The sequence below is a fragment of the Hipposideros armiger genome, unplaced genomic scaffold (genome assembly GCF_001890085.2).
Source record: "Hipposideros armiger isolate ML-2016 unplaced genomic scaffold, ASM189008v1 scaffold_40, whole genome shotgun sequence".
Lineage (NCBI taxonomy): Eukaryota > Metazoa > Chordata > Mammalia > Chiroptera > Hipposideridae > Hipposideros > Hipposideros armiger.
Window position 1 is genome coordinate 1,878,509 of NW_017731390.1, and position 20,613 is coordinate 1,899,121.

Consider the following 20,613-nt stretch of genomic DNA (forward strand, 5'->3'; position numbering starts at 1 on the left):
GATTTCCTTTGTCTTTATCTCTCACTGGAGAAAGGAAGGGATGATTTCCCCCAGTGCTTGCTATGGATAGAGAAATAGGCTGGAGGGGCTGTGTCGCTGGTCCAGTCCAGCGCAGTGGCAATCAGGATAAGAGCGCTAGTCTCTGGGGACCTTTATTTGATATGCCAGGGACCATGAGGGTGCTAAGGGAGACCCAAGGTGAAAAGAGAGGTTCCATGTCCTCAAATGGCTTATAGTCCAGGGAGGGAACGGACCGGTCCTCAAAATAGAGAAACTGCTTTAACATGAATGCAAATGAAATGCAGCAGAGGCACAGGAAAGGAGCCCCAACTTCCTTGGGAGAAAGTAAGAAAGGTTTCACAGAGGAGGAATTCTTCGAGCTGAGATGTAAAGGATGAGGATTTTGTCAGACAAGCAAGTGAGGAGAGGGTGTTCAGGTGGAAGAAACAGCACATGCAAAGGCATGGAAATAAGAGAAGGCGTGACCTGTTGAGGACCCTGGAGAAATTCAATATGTAAAGCAAAGGGAGAGGGTGCAGTTAGACAGATAACATTAGGCCCTCAAATGCCCTGCAAAGTCATTCAGAGTTCCCTTTAGGCAACCTGGAGCTGTATTAGTTTTCTAATTCTGCTCTAACAAATCACCACAAACTTAGTGGTTTAAAACAACACAGTTTATTCTCTTACAGTTCTGGAGGCCAGAAGTTTCACCAGGTCCAAAATCGAGGTGTCGGCAGGTTGCATTCCCTCTGGAGGCTCTAGGGGAAGAGTCCGTTCTTTGCCAAGTCCAGTTTCTAGAGGCTGCCCACATGCCTTGGCTTACATCCCTCTCTCATTGTCACAGCCGTCAATCACATCATTCCGACCTCTGTGTCTGTGGCTGCATCTTTTTCTCTAAGACTCCTGCCTCCCTCTTCTAAGGACCTTTGTGACCTTCTAAGGACATTGTACCCACCAGATAATCCAGGATAAAATCTGTATCTCAAGATCCATAACTTAATCCCAACTGCAAAATCCATTTTGCCATGTGAAGTACCATAGTCACAGGTTCCAGGGATTAGGATGTGGACATCCTGGGGGAGAGGGGTGCGGAGGGCATTATCTTGCTTACCACAGGAGTCATTGAAAATTCTGCCCAGGAGAGTGGTGTGGCTGAATCACATTTGTGGTTAAAAGAGCAGGTTTAGGAGTCTGACTACTGGGGTTCAATCCTGAGTCTGCCACATGAGAGTTATGCGACCCTTCATTTCTCTCTGCCTTGGTTTTCTCATCTGTAAAATAGGACTATCTACCTCAAAGAGTAGTTGGAAGGATTATATGAGATAATAGAGGTGAAACACTTAGGGCAAGCAGAAAGCACTTGATAAATTGGGAACATCTTTTTTTAACTTAAACTTATTGAGGTAACATTGATTAATAACATACAAATTTCAGGTGTATAACATTATAGTTCGATATCTGTATACTCTATTATGTGCTCACCACCAAAAGTCAGGTTTCCTTCCATGACCATATATTTGACCCCTTTTACAATAAATCGGGAACACCTTTGTACTCAGTACATGCTAAGAACAGTGACTTGGTCAGGAAAAAGACACTCACAGTCAATGCCACGCACAGCAGAATCCAGCTTCCTAGGGGACCCATTTCCAAAGGACCATCAGCACATAGGGAGGGAGGTGGCCAGGGCTCCAGGGGAGTTCCTGGCACAGAGGAAATATACTGTCCCTCTGAATGGCACCACGTTGCCACTGGAGCACTCTCCTTCTTCCTCTCTGTTGGCCTAAAGAAATGAGGGCTAGAAGCTGCCCCGACCTGTTCCCATTTTATGGTGAGAGTCTGTCTGGGTGCTGGATAATATTAAAGAGTAGGCGATGTTTTGTTGTAAGCTTTCTTCCCTGGAATCTCTGAAACAAACTTATTTGACAGGGGGCCAGTTAAAGACTTGGTGACATCTTACCCATGCACCCAGTATGATGATGAGTGTACTTATCAGAGTCAGTGGGCACCTGGTTCTGGGTCCTTTGCTTCCCTAATAGATCTTCAGCCATCTTCTCTGTCCCCATTTCCGAGTACCAATGAACCCAAAGCTATCCAAGTATCTCTCCCCTTCCAATTGCTTTTTCCTCTAAGGAACTCCAAAGACGTGGACCTCCTAGTGGATCTCCTAGTGCTCTACCTGCAAGTATGGTTGCTAGATAAAATATAGGACATCCTGTTAAATCTGAGTTTCAGATAAACAATAAATAACTTTGGGATAAGTGTGTCTCAAATGTTACTATATGTTTAATATTATTTTGTTAGCCAGATTATTTGATGAACCAGAACACCCCATTCCGCAGCTTCATCATATAATACTTTACTGTGTTCTTTGATACAATCTACAAAGTATTATAGATTGGTATTCAAGCCCGGGAAGTTCTAGTACCTTCTTACGGATGACTTTATTTGTACAGTAGTAACACAAGGAAGGAAGGAAGGCTATGGTTCTAGAGGGATGGCATGGGTCAGTGTAGTGAGGACTGGTCCCTCTAATTTCACTGTCATGAATGATGGTGGCTTTTCAGCTGAGATACAGATTCTTCTACTGCCCAGCTCCGAGCTTTGGACAAGCTCAGTTCCTGCTCTGGATCTCACGAGCCCCCTTCATTAATGTAGAGCATCATCCCTGCTACTCCATGACTAAGGACCACCAGGATACCCATCTGTTTTTTTGTTAAGTGCTATACAATACACACTCTATTTGCTGTTCTTAATGTTTTCTTTTTTTAATTTTATTGGGAACAGCCATGGTCATTGGCTACACATTCTTTCATGCTACAATGGCATAGTTGACTCTTTTAAGAAGGACGCAGCTCACAGTGGCCCATGCGGGGATCGAACCGGCAACCTTGGTGTTATCAGCCTAACCAACTGAGCTAGCCAGTCACCCCTGCTGTTTTTATTCTTAACTAGGGTAATGATGATAAAGACTCTCATCATCCTTGGGATGCAAATGACAGTAGTTTTGGATTGAATGTGTAAAATTTGTAGTAACCACTGTTACGTGAAACACAAATGAAGAAGAACAGTTAAAATCTGCAAGGCTAGTCAGTGTTGGCACTAAGGTTTGCTCAAGACTTTGGCTTCCAGGCTCCATCCCAGGTGACTCCCCCATTCTAGGATGACCCTGCTCTTTTTACTTCCTCAAGCCCTTGCTCTAAATTTTCTTCCTTGTTCTGTGGAGGAAACCTGAAGTCCTCCAATTTACCTTGTTTGCAGGCCCAGGCTTAATCCTTGCAGTTAGGGCTTTACCCAGATGGTCACTTCCTGGTCATCTCCAGGCCACTCTCCACTGCAACATATGGTTCAGTCTGGTGCTCTCTGGTAGGACTTGCGCTTCCACATCAAAGTTGTTTAGAAATCTTGTGGTGGTTGATTTCTACATTTCTGAACTTGCCCCATTTAAGCACCATTTCAGAGATGCTAAATAAATGCGAGAGATTATAACAGTTTATAGGAACCCTGGATTTGATCGCTTTGTAAATGAACTAACCCACCCAGCCAATGGCAGCAGGCCCAACTGCACAAGGATTGCCTGTTTCTCTTGTACCTCCATTACTTCTAGAAAAAGGTGACCCTCAGGGGCCAGGGGAATTAATGACTTAATGCCTACAAAGCTCTAGGAACAACTTACTGCAGATAAGGTCTCATTATCCTTAATTGTTATTATTATTGTTGTTATTCTTAACCCAACTCCTAGGAAAAGCTGCCACAGCTCCTTAATGACCTCAGGTGAGGGGTTTAATTAATACCTCTTCTGAATGCCAGAGGCCCCAGGCACCATGTTGCCCGCCCTCTGCATCCGGGCCCCACCTTCTCTGAGCTCTGCCCTCGGGGTACCCTAGCTCTGCACCTTCCTCCTCCCTTTGCTGCCCCTCCCCCATAATCTCACAGACCTCCTTTGACCTGTCTTCCCTTTTCTGCAGTTTCCAACCCCTCCAACACACTTCTTTTGGTGCCCAAATGGTTCTCAAGTGCCAAGCCTTTTGGGGGTCATGAAAACTAAGAGAGGGTTCCCTGAGCCCCGCCCTTCCCCCTTGCAGTCCCCACTTCCTGTACTACATCCCAGGGCTCCCATCCCACCACTGTGAGAACTTTGGGGTTGTTCCTCAGGTGGTGAGGCCGGTTGGGTGGGTTGGCTGGTTTAGGGTTACGAAGTTTGGCACTAACTCGCAGACCCGGCAGCTGCCTTCTTTAATTAATTAATTCCAATTTTTACAAAACCATCTCTCCAATTGGACCTCAGTACATGCCTCTGGGGCATATGTCACATCAATTACAGACAACAATTAAGCGTGCTGCCTAAAAGAATCTGTGAGCCTCTTTAAAGACTCAGACACTATTGGGCCTAACTGCCTTAGAGCACTCTGCTGTAGACAGACCTTGAGGTAGAGCCCCCCAAGGTAGGAACTGGGCTGCAACTGTCCGCTTAGAGATAAGAGGATGTTCTCCTGCTGGGTGCTGGGTCCCTGCTCTCCGCTGCCCACACTCTCTAAGCCCAAGGTTCCTCTCTGCCTTTGCTTACATATCTAGGAAGCTAAACTGTTGGGGGTGGTGTGGTGGCCTCACCACACTAGTACCAATGTCCCTCAAATTCCAAAATCCACCTCCCCACTGTCCTAACTTGTATGGATAAAGATGGATCTCAGGCCCTCTAACAATGGGACGGGGACTGAGTTCATCTGTCCTATTTTCCATCGATAGAGATGGTATATGCAGGATTAACTGATGCTTTCCCAGTGGTTTGAATTCAGAAAATGGTTGAAGGTGCTGCTTGAGGGCAGAGATGATTTCTTAAGGTCCTTGATTCCCACCTTGTGTGACACTTGGTAGATGCTTCAGGAAAGTTGATAGAATGTTCAAAATAAAGAGGAGACAGCGTGCAGTGCGGCTACAAATATTTTTCCATGTGTAAAGCAAGTAGGCAGAGATGGGACTGGCCTAAAACATTAGCCTCATTAATATTGTCCTCTCTACCCAACTGGAAACAAAAAACATTAGTAGACCAGGTCAACATGGATTTCCTTATCTATTTAACTCATTTATTTATTGGCGTGAGTTGACTATGATTCACTTTGTCCTTTTATGTTTGCTGAAATCGTGGCTGTTCATTTGAGTCCAAACTTCCAGAGAGCAGAGACCACATCTGTTCGATTTGGTTTGTATGGTGTCCAGCTAAGTAAGGGCTGTAGTACGGTGTCACACAGAAGTCCTGGACTTGGACCCTGGTGACCCAGGTTTTAGTTCTGGCCCTTAAAAATTCAGACCTCATTTTTATTCACTGTTTAAAAAAAAACCAAACAGTGGGAACATTTTCTGCCCCTCCTATCTCCCAGAGTTGAGGGAAGGATTAAATGATGCAATGCAAAGGGAAGATTTGTAGAAATCATCCCATATATATGGTTTTAAAAAAATTATATGTAAAATGCACAAGAGTAATCAAAATCCAAATTCTGAGATGCTTCAAACTGAGAAGCTGATGTACAGAGACCACAGCTGTAGGGAACTGTGAACCAAATGATGGTCCCAGGGCATGCTATAGCTAAAACCAAGCTTGAAACCCAAGGGACACTGGCTATCCCAGCAGCCTCCCTAATCTCTATCCCCATGGCGAAACAGCTGCAATCACATAGCTGGCCTTATAGTGCATCCTCTTTTTTCCTTCTAGGGCATTCCTGGCATTTATTTGTAACTTTTCACTAAAATTCAAGTAGGGGTGGTGGGAGGTGAGGGGGCACAGAGTGAAGGTGTCCACAGCCCATATCCCTTTAAAACTGGACATATACGCATGCATGCATGTAGATATCCAAGCCCCATGACAGAAAAGCCAAAAGTCCAGTTTGCTGAGCTATCTCTAAACACTGGCACTTAGAAATATGAGAAAAAGTGAATGAAAGAGGGGAATCCAGGACAGCACTATTTATGCTGTAAAAGGGGCCATTTCCTGGAAGAAGGGCTTACCGATGAGAACTGGATAGTAATTCTTAGGAAAGGAATGGAATTACAAGGTATTAATGAACACGGTCAGCTTTCTACTGTAGAATCCTGGGTATCAGATCTGGGAGACTCTAAGAGCCATATAATCCCCTCTTTTTACAAAGCTTAAAAGGTGAAGTGATTGAGCAAAGGTCAAAGCACTGAAGTATGAGCGCCTAGGAGACCATGACCAGGGCTCTGGCTCCACGTCTGGTAAGGTAGGACGTTAATTAATGGGTGGGCAGAGTGCCACAGCCACTGCCCCTACAGGTGGTAAAAAAACTGTAACTGACTAGGGGTACATGTCTGGAAACTGGGGAAGCAAGGAAATGCAGTGAACAGGGAGCTTGTACCGGACCATCTGGCTCACCTTACAGAAACCAGAGAGCTCTGCTGCTGTTTAAATTAAATCTTGAAGGTTGTCAGAACAGTCAAAGTGTATAGAACTTTTTACTCCAACTTTTTTCTTTTAAGATTTTTATTGGGGAGTTGGGGAGATGGGAACAGTGCTGGGGAATTGGGGGAAGGGGAACAGACAAGTTGCTGTCCTCTTGTTCTTCAGTCTAGTTGTGGAGGATGTTGCTTCACTGGCCCAAGTTGGCACCATCATTGCGCTCTTCCCGGGCGAGGCAGATCGGTCACCGGCTTCTGCACGGCCGCTCACTGTGGCTGCTGGCCACTCACGCTAGCTGCTGGCTACACACGGTAGCCCATGGCAACCCACTGCCACAGGGGCTGCAGCCTACGCCGTCGCCGGCGACTCACAGCAGCCCAGCTCCAGGTTGAGCTGTTGTTCAGCATCTTAGCTGTAGAGGGCAGTGTCACTGGCCCTCATATGTGGGATCCGAACAGGGACCCTCTGGCGTCCCAAGCCACCTCTTAACCATCGCGCCACTCAGCCGGCCCTACTCCAACTTTTTAATTTAAAAAATGGGTTCTGCTGGTTTCTGCCCACTGCCTTCATGAGAGCGTTAGTGAAGAACTTGATCCAAGACCAGGAAACCAGGATGACAGAAGCCTGATGGTCCAATAATGCCAGGTGTGGGTGCTACATGTTGCCAGCCATGACTGCTAAGCTGCAGTGTTAGCCGCTGACGAAGGGAGGCACTGAAACTAGCAGTCTGACTAAGAGCAATTGCCCTCTTCTTCTGACGTGTTGAGGGTAGACACTGGTGGGCAGCCCCCTTCTTTTGGGGGGTTTGTGAAGGGGAGGAGTTAAGAGAGTGCAGAGGAACTGGGATCTCCTTGCTGGCCCTGAGGCCGGAGGCCTTCTAAAATATCAGTCACCAAGGCTTCAGATACACAGGGGCAAGTCCCAGGGTCCTGGAGAGAGAAAGAAGGGGGAAAAATTGTAATAAATAAAGGAGATGTGGATATAGAACTGAATATTATAATTATTCTCCATCACATGCCAAGGCTACCTGTTTTTACTCCACAGGGATATGTAGAAGTTTTTCAGAAGGGGCCTCTCTAACCCTCTGAAAGAACAGTACACTTGAAGTCACAAACCCAGGTCTTGTTCTGGCTCCATTGTTTACTGGGCTGGGTGACTTTCCCTGAGCTATTAAACATTCTTTGGCCTGAATTTCCTTCATTGGGAATAATACCTGCCTGCCTCACAGGGTTGCTGGAAGATCTGATGAGATAATGGACTTAACCTCCCTGAAAAAAACCATAAAGCACTCCTCAAATGGAAGGTAAGAATATTACTATTCTAATTACTAGGAGCCCTTCAGAGTGTTGGCCTGTGTGGGTAGAGACTCATAGAGACTGGAAGGTCACCTTGCTTCTTTAGCCATCACTCTGCACACCCCTCTTCCAAGCAGGATAGCCCTGACAGGCAGAGGGCGGGGTGGGGGTGGGGGTAGAAAGGATCAAGTGTCCTAGAAGGCAAAGCTAGACATCTAAGTCAGGTGTTCTGGGCTCACCAGTCCCCACCGATGCCAAGTTCTTTCTTGCATTAGATCTAAGTCTTTCCTTCTACTACTAATGCTTATTTCCTCCTGTTTTGCCTGAAGATTTTCTCTACCTGCTGAAATATATCATTTTTAGTGTTTATCCTCTATTGAAGAACATGACCCAAAGTTGTCAAATTATGATCCCTGGAGTCTGGAGTCCAAGTGTAATAAAAACCAAGTGTCTGTTTTTGGAAGGGAACAAGGACAGAGTTAGCCCTTGAACCCCTTTATTTATAAAGTTGCAATCTCTTCCCTAACCTTGTTCTAGACTCAGGTCATTTTGCATTCTACAAGAATTTGTAGTGGTAGTGGTGTGTGTGTGTGTGTGTGGGGGGTGCTATTTTGGAGAGAAGCAACAGGCATCTGTATTAAAAATGTGTAGGGAGGTCAGCCTTAGTGCAGAAACATTTGCTAAGTGTGCTTTTAATAATGGAAGGAGGATAATGAGTTGCAATTAGGATAAGATTTGGAAAACATCAGGGAAGTTTGGTTTATGGTGGGAAAAGGTCATCCAAATCGTCCAAGTTACTGTCTTGGGTCTTCTCCACCTTAATTCACCTTGCCTCATTCATTTTCCCTCTCTGTACTCGAAGCACTTTCAGTTATGGAGACCCTCTCTTGGCTCTGAACTCGGATAAATGCTACCTTGTTAGCTAACAGTACCATTAATTATATTAATGATTAATAGCTAATTAGTCATAATGCTGTAATACTTACAGCGGAGGCCTGCTTCCTTGCAGCAGCTCTATGGCTCAAGCACACACATCCCCTTCCCTATTCCTGGCCACAGAACCAACGCGGCTCTCAATTTGTTTTTCTGACCACTCTGATAATCTCTGTTTCTCCAGTTTTTATTAGCTATCTCATTCATCTTGCCAATGTCACTGCTTATATTTTGCCTCCTTTATTTCTGTCCTGTCACTCACACTGCACTCCTGTAACCAGGAGGCCACAGTCAGGATTTTTCTTTTTACTTGATTTCATCAACCAAAGGCTCTTTTACTTCTAAATCTCACTTGGGCCTACTTTTCTACTTTGGCCCCTGCTTCACTTTACCTTTGCCTAATCCTAACTCGCCCCCAATTTCGTGTAATCCCACACCCCCTGCCCCACACTCCCTCCTACTCTACGTTTTGGCTTCCTTTCAGCAACCACGCCCCCAGACCCAGGGAGAGCGGTGCGCACGCGCAGTCCACGCCTTTACCTGGGCGCTCGGGAGTGGGCGGAATGGGGGAGGGCGGGGGTGGAGCGGGAGTCGGCAGTTATCTGGGCGGCGGAGCGCTCACAATGTGGCAGGAGGGAGAAAAGGTGCACTAGGGCCGGCCCCAGGGGCTGCGCATGCGCGCCGCCGCGCCCAGCGGCCGGGATGCCAGGGGGGCGGGCGGAGGGAGGTGTCGGGATCCCTGTTAGGCGGGGGGGCCGGCGAGGGAAGGGGCCGCGGGCGCGCGCGCGCGCTCTCGCCGCCGCTCTCCCTCCCTGCCCCCCTCTCCGCACACACATCCACACGAGCACACCCCCTCCCCTACCTCCCTCCCCGCGCGCCGCCCGCCCCGCGGGCCCCGCTCGGCCTCGCGCGCTCGGAAGGGAGTCGCGAGACGTCGGAGCGGCGGCCACGTATCGCTGCGGCGGCGGCGGCGGCGGCGGCCGAGGCCGGGTCTGCCCAGCGGCCCTGTGGACAGACGTTGGGCGGGGGGGAGGGGCCGGCCCGGCCGGCGGTTGTTACTCGAGCGCCGCGGCTACAGGCCCCCCGCCGCAGGATGGACCGCCGAGGCGGCGGTCGGGGCGGCGGAGGCGGAGGCGGCCGGCCCGGGTGAGTAGGGGCCCCTACCCCCCAAGCACAAGCCACAGTTCCGGCTGCGCCCCTTGCAGCTGCCCGCCTGGCCGGCCGGGGCTCTGGGCACCAGGTTAGCCCTTCGCCGAGGCAGCTGCGTGCACTAGGCCGGAGCAGCCCCCATCTGGCTGGGAGGCCCGGGGCGCTGTGCCGCGCTTGGGCCGGTGGTGCCCACTTTTGCCCCTTCGCCCTCTCCCTCCCGAACCCGGGCCGAGCTCCAGTTTTGCAGAGTCCGCTCGCTCCGAGGCCCGAGGGAAGGCTGCAGCTGCATGGGTTAGCGGGCCAAGGGGAGGTTTGCACCGGTCCTCCTGCGAGCATTCTCCTGCCCTGCAGCTGGTGGCTTGCACCCACTGCCTCCCCCGCCCTGCGGTTGCGCCCAAACCTCCAACCCCCGGGAGTATTGTGCTGCCCAAGATAAAATGCATCTAGTGTACAGCCGCCCAACACTCACCCCCAAGGGTAATGCAGACCTTTCTCCACCCCCACCTCCTCCTCCCCTCCAATCAGGCTCTACTTAAGATTCTCAGATGGGAGACACTAAAGGTAGTGGCACCCCCTTTACATCGGCACATAACATGTTCATTGTCGAAGGATGCCTCCTGTAGAAATGATAAATGTCCCTGCCTCACCCTCAAAGTCTGTCTTTACGATTTAAGATCCCATATGCTCTTTGAAGAGGGCCAGTATTTGATCACATCTAGTACATCCCTCCCCCACCACACACACACACACACACACACACACACACACACACTCACTTCCTGATTGCTGAGCAGCCCCTGTCATCGCGATCCATTGTCAGGAATGGTTGTGCCAATCAAAGGAGTGTGCTTTTGCCTTTGGAGAAGGGGGCTTTCCACAACCATGTTCTCGGGATATTCCTGCGTGAGTCTGTCTTTGATTGTCCCCATGTTCAAGCTTCATTATTATAGTGTTTCCCTTATTATGCATCTCCCGTGGACCCACAGTGATACCTACCTGAGTGATGCATTTTTCCAGTTAATTAGATACATATGGTCTGTGGGAATTCCTTTTATTTTTGTTGTAATGTTTAGTATCTATCGTCAGGGCTAGTAAATAAATAGGGTAATATGTTGGGGAAAATGTGTGTTTTTTTCCAGAGATGGTTGGGCCGGTATTGTTCTGGGAATGGCAACTAGCATATGCTTTGTTGACAGCGTGTATGTTTAGGGAATGAAGAGCTGCTGTGGCTGGCTTGTGTGTGTGTGCGTGCGTGTGCGTGTGCGTGCGCGTGTGTGTGCTGAATGCAGGTAATGTTCCCATGTAAAGCTGATTTGAGAGTGGTGAGCTGCACTGTAAATCTCAGAGCTGGCAGGCAGCTTGGTTGTTTGTATCAGGACTGTGCACATGTATTCAGATAGATACTATCTTTAGTATAATTTTGTTTAAAATGTCCACTGCTGAGTTTTAGTAAATTTGCAAATGCCTGCTTCAGTGGCTCTTGACCTTTCTTTGGGGTCATCGAATCCTTTAGGGCCCTCTTCTCGGTGAAATAGACACACATAATTTTGCATGTAATTACAGTCATTTTGAAGCTGATCCTGGGACCTCAGGTTAAGATCTATATTCTGCAAAAGTGAAAGGAACTTGAGTTTTGTGTTTTGCTTTTTTTTTTTTCCTTAGGGATTAGCATTACTTTGGTCCTGAGCAATAAGCAACAGATTATATATGTATCCTTGTGTTTTGATTATAGTGAGTTAGATATTTTTATCATTTCCCTGTAATCCTCCTGTAAAAAAGGAGATATATGTGAGAGTTTCAGAAAAAGTTAAAACGGGAGTCAAAATTTGTTTAAATTTGACCAGTTGATAATGTATGTTCCTTTCACTATGTTTTAAAGGTAGCAAATTTCAACAGCAAGGCCAGTGGTCTGTTGTATGATGCCTATCTGGAATCTTTATGTATCGATTGAGGTCGATCTGATCTCTTAAAGGAAGGCTTTATCATTCCCATAGTAAAGCACCTGCTCAGTGAAGTTTTTTCAACTTTATTAAATATGATTTCATGTCTTTATTCAGGTAACATTACCATCAGAATCATCCACTTTTAAATTTTGTTTTAATGGAAGGATTTTAATTGTAATTAGGGAGTTCAGTCTCCATATTTAAAATTTAGAGCTAGGAATGAACGTTGCACCATTCTATCATTAAGCAGGGGCTAACTATCATCTACTCTTCTTTAAATCACTCTGCACCCAGACTCTGCCTTTTGATCATATTTTAATCAAGAGACATTTATTTTAGCTTGTGATTGTGTTTTGATGGGCAGTAATATTTGAGAAGTACAGTCCCCAGCTCCCCAGGAGCTTACAGTTCTATTTTTCACTTAATCCTTTGAGACATTCGTATTTTTTGCGTTTTGAGGGTTTTGAGAGGCTAAGGAATTCATGGTATTAACAGCTTTTGGGGAGGCAAGGGAGCCTTGGACTCTTGGAATCTTCCACACACCTGAAGAATAGTATTTATTCTAATAATTATGCAGTGTACCCTAAGAAGTTTGGAAGCATGCTGAGATTACATATATTGCATTTTTTTATTATCTAATAAACATGCTTGAAGTGGCTTATATTACAGGTTATATTTTTTTGTTCAGGTCATGTCTGAAGTTTTACTGTCGGAAATTATTTGCCTATCCTAAACCCAAACCATTTTAAAGTTGCAAATATGTCACTTTTCTTTGTCAGCATAGTATAGTGACAGATCATTAAAATCTCGGGACAGGGTGCTTTCTTGATTTTTAATATTGCAGAACCTCTTCCAACCAGTCACTTACCTAGTTAAACACCCACACACCACAGAGCAGCTGATCATATAACACGTATGGCTGTGAGAACAGTATTCTCTCTGCCAGATTCAGAGCTTGGAAGCTGGAAAACAATGGCATAGCAGTGGAACACTTACGGAGTAGTGGTGCCAGCAACTCACTCATTAATACAAACAGCTTGCTTTAGTTTCCTCAACACTCTTCTTCAGACACCCTTCCCTTAGGAGGTTTCAGATCTGCAGCTCCTGCTCAGGGGAAACAGCACCTACTTTCTGCAGCTGGGGCCTCAAGATCTGATTCGACACCCAGAGCTATTTCCATTTCTTCTCTGAGTATGGGAAGTAATCTCGTAGTGTGGTAAGACAATACTTTTTCAAGTCTGTAGCAAAAAAGTTGATTAGTAATGCTGCCGATGTGATTTTGGTTTCTGCATGTCTGAAGCCTGTTGAAGAAGTGAATTGTAAACTGTAAAAGTGAACTGTTAAAAAAAGCCCTTCTCTCAAGGGCTTTAGATAATTTCACCAAAATGTGAAGATACTCTTTGAGTTTCATTTCCCTTGTTCTAAAAAGTCAGTCGAGAGAGCCAACAGCAGCAACAACAAAAACAACCTGTGGATCTCTTGTATTTTGAATCATAGCCTTTGGAACTACTTATCCTAAAGGAGGTGACTGTATTTCCTCACTGGGAATTCTTGGGTCTTGTGCTACGGTTTGAAGTATGATATTTTTTTCAGCTATCGTCATTGTTTCAGACAGTTAGCACTTGAATTTACTTTGCTAGGGGTTAACTGGTGTTGCAGTTAGTGACTTTAGCTGAAGGAGGATCAGGGAGATAGATGCTCCTTTGGAGCCAGGCAGAACTGGGTTTGAATCTCAGCTCCACCATACATTAGCTTTATGGCATTGGGCAAGTCACCCTGACCTGCCTGGCCTCAGTTTCCTCATCAGCAGACTGAGATTTGTTATGAGAATTAGAGGTAATGTATCCAAGCTTCTAGCACAGTTCCTGGCACATGTACATATTAAAAGACTCAATAAATGGTAGAACACGGGTGATGGGGCAGAATAACTACAGATCTTTTTGGCTTACAAGATTTAGAAGTCTGGCACTGCGATCTGCATACTTTCGTTTGTGCAGATTTGGGATGAAAAAATTGCAAATATTTGTCTTGGAGCATACCTAAGTCTTGCAGGTGCAGTGTGGAACTTTGATTTGTTGCTCTCTGGCTGGCTGAACTTGGTGGAGACAAAACTTAGCTCCAAATTCTACAGAGTTACCCACAGGCTGTGCTTGTTTTAAGCCTATTCAGGGTTTATGTGGTGAAAGGGGTGTTTTAGGACATTAACGTATCTCAATGAGTTCTGTGTCCAGAGTTGAATCACGTGCAAAGCCTTGTGTAAATTTTCATGGTTAATGCAAGCCGTAAAGCGCTTGGTAGAATCAGTGAAGACATCAGGTGCTTATTTTAGTTAACCTGTTTGTTTATATAGCAGTTAGGTTTGATTTTTACACTTACAAACATTTTCTCTTAAAGAATTCCCATTGCTCTTCAAAAGTTTTGATCATCAACTCTTATTAGAGCTACAGGTTTGAGTGCCTTAGGTGTTTTTGCTTTGGTAGGAGAAGGAAAGAAAGGTAAGATCTCTTTACCTGTCAAATTTTATGAACTGTCCACTTTCGGCCTATGTCTACAGATTCTGTGTGTAGTTCCTAGCTTTGTTTTTAGCCAAAAAGGGCAGTTTTATAATAAACTATGATATCATTTTTTCCCATTTTAAAACAGTTTAAGAAATTGTTTACGTTGAAAAGTAAGTAGATTCAAGGGCATGGCCAGAGTTTTATTCAGTGCATAGAACTTTTAAAATAGGATTTCTTGGGTTCTCTAGAATTAAATTGTTCTCTCATTTTTGCAGGATATCATTGTGATAAGTCTGTGAGCCCACAAGAGTTACCTAGAAACTTTTCAGATAAGATAGACACATCAGTAATGCACCAGGATTTACCTCAAGGGAATCTGCTAACCCTTATTTTCTTTTATTATTGAGCCATCTCTAGGGGTTTGCCCATCAGTGGAACCAGTCACTAGTATTGGATTGCTGATAGAGATTGGCAAATAATGGTCTTAGCCTCACCTTAGATTTTGCAGAACACTTCAAAGAACTTAATCTTGGCCAGAATGTTTAATGATAACAGCACTTATGCTATGTGAGCCCAGACTGACTAAACAATGAAATTTAGATGATTGAGTTACATACTTTTTTCTCAACTATCATACATTTTGTAAGTAAAGTTTTTCTTGGGAGCGGGTTGCTATTTTTTTTTTAACTATTCTTTTTTCTGGTTTACTAAAACCAATCAGTGTGTGGTGAGAAGAGATTGTTGGAAGAGAACAGACATGGAAATGATGCATAGAATGACTCTGTAGCCTGATTTTTTCGTCTTTACTATGCATGTAGCATCAGAGGGCTATGACTCTTAGCCAGACTTCACAAGATATGCAGCGCGGGGTGATTACTTTTGTCTGTGATGCTGGTGAAGAGTCTAGTCTTTAACATGTTTATACTTTACAGCTTTGGAATTTTGATTCAGTTTTGGGAATTCATTGGAACATAACTTCTTAATTACACTGTGTGACTTACAAAATGAGATTTAAAACTAGGCCCTTATGAATTGTTTTCACCCTTTTGAATATACCATTTTAATATATCTAGAGTAGTATCAGTGGCCTATGAACATTGAAACATATGGTAAAGTGTGGGGGTTTTTTGTTTTGATTTGAGGGGGTGGCAGGGAGAGTGTGTGTGATCTCAATTATATGGATAAATCTGCCTTTTTTCCCAATTCCTCTTAAGACTGTGACCCAGATGCCCAGTGACTTGTCCTGTATTAACAACATACTATTAGAGCTGGAGTTTGAAGTTAAAGGTCCTCCTTGTAGAGAACCCTCCAGGTCCTGCCTTCCTCCCTCCCTCCCTTCCTCCCTTCCTTCCTTCCTTTTCATATACATTCATTTAAATTAACTCAGTGAAAGTTTGGAAAAAATAAATGTCCATCAGTATAGAATTGATTAAATAAATTAGGGTATATTCATGAAATAGGACAAATTTTACATAGCTGCAGAAAAGTGAGTAAATTTTATATATTGCTATGGAAAATCTCTAAGCTATTGGATTGTCGGAAAAGTCATGACGCATTTTTGCAACAAAAACCAGAAAAAATAATGTCATGACTTTTCTGACAACCCAGTAAGTATACTGCTAATGAAACTAACAGGCATATAACAGTGTGTAGAATGTGTTACTGTTTGTATAAAAGTTTGGATGGGAGAGCGATTATATTTGGGGATTTTCCTACATATCATTAAATAACTAAGAAATTAATAATAAGTTTCATAAGAAACTAATAATATTGGTTGTCAGTTGGGGGAGTAAACTGGATGACTAAGGGAACTGAGTTGGAGGGAAATGTTTCACTATTATTTTTTTAAAGAGTAAATTTTAATTGAAGTGGACAGTAACAGAAAAGTAAGGAAAGCATAGGTGTACACAGAAAAATCCGAGACTTTTTTCTGTGTAATCAGCAGATTACACAGATTATTTCTAGAACAGAAAATAGATGAACATCCCAGAAGCCTCGCCTGCCCTCTCCCAGTTAATGCTCTCCCAGAGGTTGCCGCCATTCTGCGTTCTGTCATCAGAGATCAGTTTTGCTTGTTTTTTTGAGCGTCATATAAGTGGAATACATTATGTACTCATTTTTGTATGGTTTTCTTATCTCAAAATTATGTTTATAAGATTTACCCATATTGTTGTGTGAACAATAGTTTATGCTCATATACTGTTCCATTGTATGCATGTATTATAAGTTATTTGTCCATTCTACCATTGATGGATGTTTGGATTGTTTCTGGTTTTGGCTAGCATAAGTAATACTGCTCTATTCACGATATACTTTTTTGTACTTAAATTTTTTGGTCCATGTGAATACATACCTATTAAATATTTTTTTTATTTTAAAAGTATCCCCCAGTTGATCCATAGGAAAACTGTAATGTCATATTTTAAATTAAATATTAAGATATGTAACGGGGCAAATAATTTCAAACTATTTCTTTTTTACATTCTCAAATACCTGGCTTGAATTTTCACAATATTAACAGAGTTCCCAAGCTAACCTAACCGAAAACCCTGTATTCTTTTATCCTTAAATAAAGAGGGGTTGTATGGTAGAAAATGTCTTAAAAATAATTACAACTCTTGAAAGATTTGTTTCCGTAACTGCTAAATATTTATTTTATTATCTTATTTCATAAATATTGAAATCACAGTCCTTCCTGAATTGTTAATTATTAAAATATATTTTATTAATATAATTTTTATAATTGCTGTATATTTAAACTTTTTGGAAATGCAAAGTTTTAAACAAATAGCAACATGAAAAACGTACTCAAGCATAGTTAACCTTACTTTTAATATTTAGAAGTTTGGTAGACCTGTCAACCAGTTGGTTGGTGGCATGTAATTGTATGTACTCCATGCACTTTAATAGCTGCTGAGGCATCATCATTTCCATTAAAATCTGAATTTGATCACATTTTTTTGTTTTAATTACAGTAATGCCATTTTCTCCTCCTTTTTGCCCAAACATGGAACTAATGATTAAAGATTATACCTGTAAAGCAGTGGTTTTCACCTAAGGGTGATTTTGCCTCCAAGGGGCACTGGGCAATGTCTGGATACATCTTTGATTGTCACGAGTGGGGCGGGGGGTGTGCTATCTGCATCTAGTGGGTGGAGGCCAGGGATGCTGCTAAATATCTTACAGTGCACAGGACAGTCCCCCACAACAGTGAATTATCTGGTCTAAAATGTCAACTGCTGAGTTTGAGAAACCCTACTGAAAGCAACTAGTCCCTAAACCGATGCTATTAGGCAAATAGCAATTTTAACACTGACCTTGTTAGATTTAGCATATGAAACTCATTTAGTTTACCTAGTCTAGAGAAGAAATGAGCTAGGTATTTCTAAAATAGTAAAAGGGTTTTAAATGTGAAGACTGATTTTAGTATAAGTTTTAGTGGACCAGTCATCTTTTTGATAGGCTATTTATAGTCTCCTAGTGGGTAAAGCCAGATTATCTTGGAATATAGCTGTTATCTAAAAGGTTATTCACAAAGAGAAAAAGTCTTTACATATAAGACATAGCAAAGACTTTTAGGGGTATACTTTTTTTCAAAAGCAGATACATTTTTACTTTTATTATCCTAATGTATATCTTGCTCTGTTCTGAAAAAAATATTTGGCTGTTTGACATAAAACTTATTTAAATCTTATATAATATAGTAACTTTAAAAAATTTAATATTGCTAAGTGAGAAAATGTGTAACTTAAATTTGGAAAATACATGCATAGTAGAAAAACTATCTAATTTCAAATGGCCATTTCTTCCTGTCAGGTTCTGGTAAAGAATATACACACTTCTGCATCTATTCTAACTTGTCAGGTATTATAACAAAGTCCAAAAGATAGTTTGTTCTGCCTTCCAGTTCCTCCTCAACCTTTTCATCACCTCAAATTGAAAGTTCGGTTTTTGCTTTCCTTTAAAGATGATTTATGTCTCTGAGGCCAGGTGCTGCACTGAGCGCTTAAAAGACTTGTCCACAGATGCCAACTGTTGCAGGGTGGGACTGTTCTAAATCTAGAACTGTTGTTTATTTAATTCCCTATATAGCACTATTTCTCAAACTTTTTGACCATGATCCACAGTAAGAAGCCATGCTTGCATGCCCACATGTATTCACTCACATTCATACTGACCTCACCACATCTGAAACAAAAGCTTCACAAAACAGCACTTACCCTTACTATGTGAGGCAGTCTGTTCTTTTTTATTCTATTCCATTTCATCTTTAAAAATTGGACTGGGACAGGCAGCATGAAAATCACTGAGCTACACAGTGCTTCACAAACATAATTTCTTGAAGTAGGTGAAATGGGGGTAGGCAGGAATGATTTTTTTTTTTAATCTGTGCTTAGAAGAATGAGTTTGAAGTAGAAAGCTAAGAAATGTGGCATGAAGACAGTCATTCTATTTATGACCTTGCTTACCCCATAGAGAGGGATAATTTTTAAAGACCTAAAACTCAGGAAGGGTTATATGGTCGGATCCTTGTTTTGCCCAGCATTTAAGCTATGGTCTTCTAAGAGATAGTATACCTGCCATTGCTTAGTACACACACACAGTCTGTTTATTCGTTAAGTGAGGCAGAACTGAGAAGATTAATAAATGTATAGAAAGAGATTTTTTTAATCTCCGTAGTATAACTTCCTTTAACACAAAGCCTGGTTCAAACAATAATTTACTTGAGTAGAGTGGTTACAGAAGACAAATACAGCAAGAACTCCGTAGCGAACATTTAGTTGTGTGTGAACATCAGACTCTGGCTTGGACTCTATTTCAGAGACGGCTCTGTCAGAAAAGCCATCATCAGAGCCTGGCTCTCCAAAAGGACAAAATGTAACAGTTGCTTCATTGGAGTTGTCTTTCATTTCTTACACCCAAAGTTATATATCCTGTGTATATGTCTATATTTTATTTGTCTATGTAGCAAACCTTTACATAGCCTTTACCATTTAATCCTTAGGTAACCCTTTGAGGTACATGTTATTACCCCCCAATTTGCCAACAGGGAAATGGAGACAAAGTGAGGTTATGTAACTTGCCGAGCGAGCTGACTGTGTACTTTTCTTGACGTTGAGATTTTTAAAGAAAATACCCATCAAACCATTTTGCTAATTGAAAAATTCATTTCAAAAAAATAGAACTTAAAATCCATAAATGTTTCTGGCTTTTACAAACTAGAGACTGAGTAGGTCATTTGTTTGAATTTTTAAATTAATGTACAGTAAAATTGACATTTTGGTGTGCATACAGTTCTGTGCATATCAGTACACGTGTAGATTCCTGTAACCACCACCACAGTCAGGATACAGAACAGTCCTATCACCCAAAAAAACTCCCTCCGTAATCCCTTTGCATTCCTACTCGCCCCCACCTCCCACCACTGGCAACCACTGACCTGTGGCCCATCGCTACACTTTTGTCTTTTGGAGACTGTTATATAAGTGGCATCATACAGTATGTAACCTTTTGAGACTAGCTTCTTCTACTCTGCATAATACCTTTGAGATTCAGCCAAGTTTTCGTGTGTATCAGCAGTTTGTTCCTTTTGATTGACAAGTAATATTCCATTACATGGCTGTACCATAGATTTATCCATTCACCAGTTGAAGGACATTTGAATTGTTTCCAGTTTTGGGTGATTACGAATAGAGTGAGTGTACTCTTTTGCGTTATCACCAGAAACATACGAAAGTTCCAGTTCTGCATCTTTGTCAGCACTTGATATTGTCAGTCTTTTTTATTTTCGTTATTCTAATATGTAAATAGGTATAATTCATTTTGAGCTTTATGACCGGAATCTGGATGACAGGCCCAGCTCTGCCCTTGACCTAGCTGTTGACCTTAGAAAGAGCCATTTAACTTTTTGGAGCTCCTTGTTTCCTCATCCCTCAGTTTCCTCATCTCTCATAGAGAATATTGAATGCAAGTTCTCTTGCAGCCCCCAAATTCTCTGAAGGGGAAAGATATCCTTGGCAAGAGGACATATTTGTGTTTGCTTGTAGAAAAAAATCTATTGACTGACCTCAGCTAAAGTACAAACATTATAAGTAGTGTACATATTTACATAGAGAATCCATATGAAATAACTTGATATTTATAACTATAGTTTGTCGTTTGGAGCTAAACATAATAATATTCTGATGGTATGTGACATGTCTATAAGCTAAAATTACATAGGTAATGTTGCAGTTAACATTGACAACCTATGGTCTGACTAATGTTTGATGTTTTTGTAATAGAACTATTTCTTAGCTTTCTGGGGTTATAGTGTACAGTAAGTTTAATAAATATTTTGCCATTTTCTGTCATGAATAAAGACACTTCTTAAAAAAATGACA

General features: G+C 42.8%; 1 protein-coding gene across 5 annotated transcripts in view; it reads left to right on the forward strand.

Annotated features, from left to right (window-relative positions):
- The first annotated feature begins 9,401 nt into the window (after positions 1-9,401).
- Positions 9,402-20,613, forward strand: part of ZNF652 (zinc finger protein 652) — a 63,613-nt gene continuing 52,401 nt past the window's right edge. For 3 of the 5 annotated variants that reach the window (XM_019638734.1, XM_019638728.1, XM_019638731.1), the window contains exon 1: positions 9,402-9,786. The gene's annotated coding sequence lies outside the window, so the exon portion shown is untranslated. The other 2 variants (XM_019638730.1, XM_019638733.1) reach the window with 1 other exon arrangement.